This window comes from Mesocricetus auratus, unplaced genomic scaffold (assembly GCF_017639785.1).
Source record: "Mesocricetus auratus isolate SY011 unplaced genomic scaffold, BCM_Maur_2.0 Super-Scaffold_6730, whole genome shotgun sequence".
Taxonomy (NCBI): domain Eukaryota; kingdom Metazoa; phylum Chordata; class Mammalia; order Rodentia; family Cricetidae; genus Mesocricetus; species Mesocricetus auratus.
This window is the reverse complement of record NW_024429184.1, coordinates 30758230-30767510: the sequence shown is the minus strand read 5'-3', so window position 1 is coordinate 30767510 and position 9281 is coordinate 30758230.

Sequence of the window (9281 nt, the reverse complement as noted above, 5' to 3'; positions counted from 1 at the left end):
AAAAGAAAGGTGTTTTTTCATTTTTTTTTGTTTTGGTTTTTAGAGATAGGGTTTCTCTGTGGCTTTGGATGCTGTCCTGGAACTAGCTCTTGTACCAGGCTAGTCTTGAACTCATAGAAATCCACCTGCCTTTGCCTTCTGAGTACTGGGACTAAAGGCATGCGCCACCACTGCCCGGCAAAAATGAATGGTTTTTTTTTTTTAATCTAAGTCAAATTTAGTAAAATTTTACATTATTCTGTGCTGTTCTCTCTTCACTTAAGAGACAATAGGAAAAAGAGAGAGAGAGAAAGGGAAACGTCGTCGTGGAAGCTGCAGTGTGACCCAGCGAGGCATGCACTAAACCCCTTTGTCCATACATTCCTATGGGCAAGCATTCACAGCAAAGAAACCTTAAGTCTGGTTCAAAGCCCTGGTCTCTGATACACCATCAACACTGGTCCTTGACTGGTACTCTCCCTGGCCATCCTTCCTGTAGCTGGCCTCTGTCGTGGAGATTCTGCAGTCCCTGTTCTGAAGGACTGACTTCCCTGCACTCCACCCTATCCCAATCCAGCAGATCACAATGGATGTTGGGGTGAGCCAAGATATAACCCTGGTACAACTGAAAAAATCTTGCACATAAGTTATTTCTTCATTAATTTAATGCATAATAAGCAATAAAACACAAAATACTAAACTTTATTTTACTCAGATTATCTTAAAATTTGAATAATTTAAATAGTTTTGCTAATCACTATTAGTTGTAATCATGATGATGTGTTTAATCGTGTCATTTTTGTACATGTATATAATGCATTTTGATTATATTTACCCTCCCTTGCTCTTTTGTCCCCACTATAAGGAGTTCCATTAAAATTTCTTCTAATTTACTCTGTAGTGCTTCACTCTCTGTGGCACTCTCAGCATGCTTTTTGAAGACACACAGAACCACCTGTCCAAGGCTGGCACTGCCCAGAGTGGGATGAGTCCTCCCATATCAAGCACCAATCAAAACCAAGTCCTACACCCTTGCCCAGAGGGAATATGATGGAGGCAATTTTTCAACTGACTTATGGTTATATAATTTTCTTAAGACTTTTCCTACCTTTATTCAGCTAGGCATATACCTTTTGGGATATTTAAATAGACTCTCCTGCCATATATGGTTTCCATAGATCATTTGTCATCATATTAATCTCCTCTTTAACCTGTAAATTATATATTTTTTAATATTTTCATGTTTCCTATAGATATACTCACATATTTGATGTGTATGAATATATATACATATATATTCCATGTCAGTGATCATCATATGGTATAATATTAATTATGTCACTGCTGTTGTTTATTTCATCTCATAATAATAAAGTGTTTAATAACATTTCATAAAAAAACACAGGGTTATAATTAGTTAAGAAAAATAGGATTATAAATTACAGTTTTTCTGTATAAAGTTTTCAAAATTTATTTTTGTTTCCCAGTAGCATTATATAGTTTAACTGCATGATTCTCTTACATATTTTCTTATGGCAAATTTACCATTTACCAGGTAGACATGTAACTAGTAGTTTTTTTTTCATCCATAATTTCCCTGTAAATATCTTTGTCCTCTCTTTTGAAGGATAGTGGTGGAAGGCATAGAATTTTATTTGAGGAACATCACTGCTTTAAGGTGCTGCACTGTTGCTGCTCAGGGTTTTCTACCAAGACACATTGAAATAGTTATTCGTGCTCTACCTTGGGAAAGGTGTTTTGTTTGACCTACTACTTACTTTAGGTTTTACACCAATGGATTTTCCAATACCAAATGTTCATCCCTGAAAACTTACATATGAACAATATTACGCTAAATGAATGGGGTTTATTCTTTCATTTATGTAACAGCAGTTAACGATAAAATAGGTCATAAATTTGTAAAAGAGCAAGGAGGTTTATAAGGGAGGCTTTAAAGAGAAGAAAGGAAAGATGAAATTACATATTGCAATCTCAAAATCAATAAGTATATAAATAAAAAGCATTTTCGGGGGAAAATTCACATGTCATTCAATTTAAATATACAATTTTCCTGGTGTGTGCTGAAGTGGACAGTGGGGAATCATTGCCATTCAATTTCCAACAGTGTTCAGCCCTAGACTGAATAGCTCAACACAGGAACATCACTGAAGCAAAGGCAGAAAGACTGTAACAGCTGGAGAATCTTCTCCAGAAAGAATGCTATGAAATGCAATCTTCTGGAAATGGCATGACTGATGGTGCACACACCAACTCACAGCAGCTGGCATTACCTCACAAGGCCTTCACAAAATCAAACTAGGTTAAATTCCAGCACAGACTGGGGAGCAGATACAGATGCCCATTTTCCAGAGGCTGCTGCTAGGCCAGAGAGACCAGCTTTACTTTCCAAGTAGCTAATGGTAAGTTGCCCATGTAACAGTGGATAACAACACATCCATGTGTGTATTTAAAATACTAAGTGAAATCTGTGTGGTAAAAACAAAACAAAATAAAAATAAACAAACTAATGAAAATTTAAATTTAAAAAGAAGAAATGGAGCTGGGAGAAACATGTATTGAAGGGATCACAGGGAAAGGGAAGTTGGATGTAATCAACATATTTGTATATACATATGAAATTTTCAAAGAATACATTAAATTTTTTGAAAGTTCTGTAGGTAACTAAGCAATGGTGGGAGAAAGAGAAATAGTGTTTTCCAGGAAAGAGTTACTTATTTTTATTGAATACCAAGTGGTCAGCCCTGAAGTTATATGCATACAAGTAACATTATATGGAATGAACTCATTGTGTTTATATATAAAATTAATACAAATACACTAATATGTTAAATTAAATAAAAGGGTCCATGAGTCTGTGAGCGAGCAAAGTTTGGTACTTTGGGGCTCTGAGGAAGGAAAGGGAAGGTGAATAATAATGTAATTTTATTTCAATTTCCAAAAAGAAGGAAATGATATATTCGTTTCTTATTCTCTAAAGTTTAAATATTATGTCATGGCATATGTATATATTGTCTTAAATACCTATGTGTATGATTAATGTGTATCTTTTTGATTGATACAGAAATATAGCCAATGTCTTGTTTCTTTTTCCATATCTCACCCTGCTACTCAGATCCCTTCTGGGAATCCAAACTGTAGTCCTCCACTTTCACTGAGAACATTTACTCACTGCACCTCTCAATCATATATATATTCTTACTATACTTTGTGGAATGCCCTAGTAATTTCAAGGTCACTGTTTAAGGAAAGCAAGCATATAATTGCATTTTCTTTTCAGATAATATACTTTATAATTCTGGAGGGAAAAGCCAGCATTTGCTCTGTAACAGAAAAATAAGTGTGTGTATGGTGGGCATTTCTGTTTAAAAGGAAAAGAATTGGCTGTTAGTGTTCCTTCACTTTCTTATAGGTTCTTTAGACGGTTCTAATGTCCATCCTTTCAGCTTCCCTATTGAGTTTGGTCTTTCTCGAATTTATGTCTATTGCTCTGTCAGGTTTAATTTCTCACTCTAGAAATCTACTGATGTTGAGGTATGCAGATAAATAGATTTTGAGATAGATTTCAATCTTTCGAGTGTCTTCAGGATGTGAGCTTTAAGCGTACCCATTTCCTGATTGTAATTTCCCCAAATGGCTTCTATAACAGAAGGAACCTTAACTCACTCAGCTGGTGTACATCTCAGGCTATCGCCCCCCACACACACACACACACACACACACACACACACACACACACACACACACACACACACACACACAGGATCCCTTGGAAATAGGACTTTCTAATGGAAAAAACTCTGGGAACCAATGGTTGATTTTTTCTTTCTGGCAGAAGAAGATATAGTTGAAGTTGTTGGAACCAATGCCCATAGAAGTGCTCGCCTCTGTGCAGCACTTACACAGAGTACACTTTCTTTTCTCTGAGTCTGATAAAACACACCAAAGAAGTCATATGAAGTGGATTTATTACTGACACATAAACAGCAAGGGTAAGCATAATGCCAAGATTGGTTGTAAGCCTGTCCGCCAAAGCTTGGAAAGTGGCCCGAGGCAGATGGTGCCTGGGATGCATGGGCTCCTTTGCACCAGACAAGAGGGTCTGCAAAAGGCAACTCCTTCCAGCTTTATAGCTGAGGGTCGCCAGACTAAGTGAGGTGAAGGATTGACTGAAAGAGACTGAAACTGAAATTGGACTGTTGTAAACACTCCCCTGCTGATCTGAGGACATTACACTGTGAGCGTTTTAGGACAGGGGAGGTATGGGTCAATTTCTTATGAAGCACAGCAAGACTGTCTTAGGAGATTTTCTATTTCACAACGCCCCACACTCAGCCACTGCTCATCTTTATAATATGTATTTTAAGGTGATTTGTTTGTGTGTTTGGTTTTGTTTGATTTTCGGGGCATTGCTCTGAAGGTACCTTCCAGAGCTGAGGTTGGTGGTTTGCCCATTGCACTGAAGAATCCAAGAAATGTCATTTACTTTCTCTCTGCCTATATTTTACCAATCACACGATGGCATCGAATGTATTGCAACAGACAATGAGAAAGCTACTATATTGCCTTCCTTCTGGCACTGGATTTGTTTAACCTATTAGAATTTATGACAGGTTTTTTACAGTGTATGAATACGCTCAATTGCTTTGTATTTAAAATAACTTAATAAAGATTTGTGTGATCCCCTTAATCCTGCTATTCAGACAATATTCTTAACACATTTTATGAAATCACTCATTTTAGTTGTTAATATTGATTTGTTACTTTAGCTTAATATTGTATTATGTACAAGAACACTTTGTGAAACCCAGGCTGTGAATATTTTATGTGTTTTACTTTTTCTTATACTTCCATCCTTTTCTTTATGAAATTTAAATCTAATTCATGCCCAGTTTACTTTCACATTAAGTGAAATGCTGGCTGTCACAGGGTCAAGATTGTTCTTGCTGAGTCAGTCCCCCTTTCAGTAGCTCTCCTTCTGGTCTTTGTTCTTTCTTCTTCCTGTGGAATGTCATCAGTTCTATTGTTGTGGATATTTTAAGATGCAAATCTTTCCTTTTGTGTATAGAATTCCTTATTCTGCTATTTAGAGAAAATATCTTCAATAGAGAATTCTGATCAGCCTCCCTTTTTCTTTTCAAGACATTATGAACTCCTTGTGCATTTTAAATGGAAAATAAAATTTGCTTCTATATAATATACCTATTTTTTTAGCATCTAAGATGAGGGTTTTTTTCGGCTTTCTTTAAATAAGTTTCCTTCCCGAAAGTATAGGCTGATTTGGTTATGGTGTCATTTGCTTCTGTTTTGGTTGGGGGTTATGGAAATCTTTTGTATATGCAAAACTTACAGTCATTACTTCCTGACATATTTTTCTGACCTCCCTTGAGGAACTTAAATTCATGTGTATTAGTTCTTCTGAAAGTACTCCACTGTGAACTGATCTTATTTTCATCCTGAGTGTCATAGTAACCTAAATAAAATAGTAGGTATATGAATATTTTCTTCTCATGTTTAATCTTTTCCTAATTTAATGTTATGTTTGCATCATCCCCTATCTTCGAATCCTCCAGTAGTTTGGTTTCATCTTTGTTTTCTGTGATGGTACAAAACACTTTTAATGTCTAAACTTTAATATTTACAATTTAACATTTGTCACAGTTTGCCACCATTTTTATTGATGTGTTATTCTAGGTCATATTTGTCAACTTCTCATGTTGTAATTCTTACTATAGGCCAGAAAATCCAATATGCATCTACTGGCAATATTCTCTATATCTGTGGGTACTTTGTCAGTGTTGTTCATGCTTTAAAAACTACACAGAGATCCTTGTCTCCATTCCTGCATTGCTCTTTTGGTTCATTGCTATTAGAACAATGTTTATTCTACAGTTAAATACCCCATGCACTGCAAAGTCATGACCTTTCTGTGTTAGGCACATTGTCCCCTTAACTTTGAGAATTCTAGTATTTTTTTATGAGAAGCAATATTTATAGTTCTTCATGCCTATTAAGCTGCAATATTTATAATTTAGAAATGAAATTATTTGATACCTTTAGGTAGCTTCAGTAATACCACAGTGACTGTTTATTTGGATCCTCAGCAGTGTCCCTGTATAAATCTGATTTTTTTTCTCAATAGAGTTGTCTTCCCTCGGGCACTATCCTCTACTCTTTCTTTTTCCTTCTTAGATTGGTTTGAAAATGACTTTGTGTTGCATATTATTTCTGGCAATCTTTTTTCATTCTTCTAATCTTTCTTCTGATACTGTCTATCTCTCTGTCCTTCTATTTATACAAGTAGTGCAATAACATTACTTTATTATTAATCATTTTGAGATAATAATGCAGATGATGTCCATGAGAATGATGACTTTCAAATTTTATTCTCTGTTTCAGTTTTAGGAATAAAGATGAAACTGTTCATCTCTAAACTCACAAATACTTTCCTCAAATATATTTATGTTTCTAGCAGCCAATCAAAATAATTCTTCCTATTCAAGTTGCATTTGATTTTGTCTTATCAAATTGATTATTTAATATATTAACTATATTATTTTAATGTTTCTACATTCTGAATCATAAGTATCATGTATTTAAAATTCATGTGAAGATATGAATCATTGTTTCAAATACAACTGACATGAAATGTTGCACAACTTCTTCAATGTATTGTAAGCTGTTCAGTTTATAAACTATAACTTTTTATAAACATGAGCATATAATAACATTCATTTTGGTGACTAATAGTCACTTGGCTGCTACATTATATGAAATGTGGCTGGTAAATCTAAGGAAGTAAATGTTAAATTTCATTAATTGTAGTTAAATTTAAATAGCCTCATACAGCTGACTGTTGCTGTATTTAACAGCTTAATTCTAAAACTTATAAAATTTAATTTCACAGATTTTGGTAAGGAAAAATGCTTCCAACACAGATTACTTGGTATGCAAGAAAATGCTCTTATGCCTTGCAGATAAAGAGTCAATATAGCTGAACTCACAAATAGGATTTTCTGAATCATAAAAACTAATTCCAACTATCAATATTTGACAAAAAAAGGTTTTCAGATCAATAACAATGGATTATCATAAAAGTTTGAACAGTCACTTACTTTAGTTATCTACATAATCCCTGAGTTATGGCTGGAGGCAATTACACTGTTGGTGCTTATTTGTCATATAATGAAATGTGTACAAACTTAGAAACATACCTTGATGTAAACGGAAAAATCTATTTTATACAATGCACACATTTTGACATACTTGTGAATAATATCATGGTCAAATGAGATCCAAGTGAAGGTTAGATGTGGAAATTTTGGCATATTGTGCACCTATCTGTAGTGTTAATTATAATGGTGTCATTTTTCTCTTGTATAAATTAGAGACAAAGTTGTATGCCATGAAGTTTATGGGAGTGACAGAAGCTGAATATAGTCCAACTATTTCTTGTTAAAATTTTCTCTGAACAAGCCCCAGAATTCTTACATTGCAACTCAATATAAATATTGGCAATGCTCAACCTTTATTTTGACTTGTGTATAATATATACTTAGCACAAAATAATTCACATATAATTTAATTATAAAATCTCACATCTATATGTCATCACAAACCAAATTGCATTTAATTAGCTTCCCTTATTAATCATTTATAGGGAGGAAAGTTAGAATTGTGAAGGTTGTGAGATATAACTCAGATACCCAAGAACTGAATCATTTATCAATCTGCAGATTTGTCCCATTCACTCCCTGCTGTGTCCCAGCATTATTTCAACTAGATGAGATGGTGAACAAACTACTGGTAATTTAGCCAGCTGATAATAGATGCATAGCATTTTAGCAGTACAGCAGGGAGCCTGTGTATTGCCTTTCTGTTCATGGTATTGTTGCACAATGTAACACCAATTAGCAAGTAAATGATAGAGCTTTGGTTTCTAGGTAAAAGCTGGGAATTCTTCTCTGATGTCTCTGTACTAGATCCTGTGTAGTTACGATATTTAATCAACTGAAAGCCCAGGGCATGCACTTGCAGTGCTGCTATTACTTATAATTGAATGTAGCACTGCTGCTGTGCAAACCTTGCTGGCATCATTTGTATGAGTTTTAATGGTCTCTGGTATCACTACTAGCTTCTTTCTCAACAAGCTCTTCTGCTACAGTATGGGGCAGTATTTTTTTAAAAATGATTGTAGTTGAAATAGAATTACTTCATTTTCCCTCTCCCTTGCCTCCTGTCCAGCTACTCCTAGCTACTGTCCTTTAATGCCTCCCGTACTCTTCCATTGTCAAATTGATAGTATTATTATTTTATTATTAGTTATACACAAATACATATGTGTCTTCACAAATATATACAATTTAATATATGTATGAATGTGCTCACAAATATTCGTATACATGTATAAAAATATAACATGTATATATACACAACACACAATAAATATAATTGGCTACATCTATTTTGTTCTTTACATGTTTATACTGACAATTAGACATTGAAAATCATCCAGTAATAACAGGACACATGCCCAAGACAGGCTAATTCTCCTTCTCCCAGAAATTGTCATTTGCCTGTAGTTTCTTGCCTAGAACTTGGACCCTGTGGGAATCTCCCATTTCAGCTTAACACGCCCATGGATGTTGCCATTTTTCTAGTCTTACCTATGTACCCATTTCTAAGAGAGACTAGTTCACCAGAGACTTCCTGATTTTTCTGACACTTACAGTCTTTCCAAACCTCTTTTTTCATGTTCCCAAAGCCATAGATACAGAAGCTGAGATATATATGTATCCACTGGGACTGGGCTTTCCATAAAATGTGGATCTCTACATTGTGTGTCCAGTTTGGTCTTCTATAATTTTCTCCTTTGGCTGGAAAGAGACTTCTTTGATGGTGGGTATTACATAAATGTATTTGGGTGTATAAAGATAAGATTTAGAATGTAGTAAGGCATGCTTTTTTCTAGCAGAGTGGTGGCAGTAGACACTTTCCTAAGGTCCATGACTTTGATAGCTCTAGGAAGCTGGCTAGATTTCCAGTTCCAGGCATGATTTCCCTTCTATTCAATGAGCCTTAAGTCTAACTAAAAAGCTGTTGGCTGCAGTTGAAATGTGATTGCTGCTTATTGAACCTTTATGAATATCTTGCCATAAGTGTAATTATCATGGTTCATAGATGCTGTACCTAGGCAGGATTATAGAATTGCTTAGCCCACTTTGATACTGGTATACTACTTTTATATCATGGATGCTAAACCATAAGAAAGAAGCATTCAAATC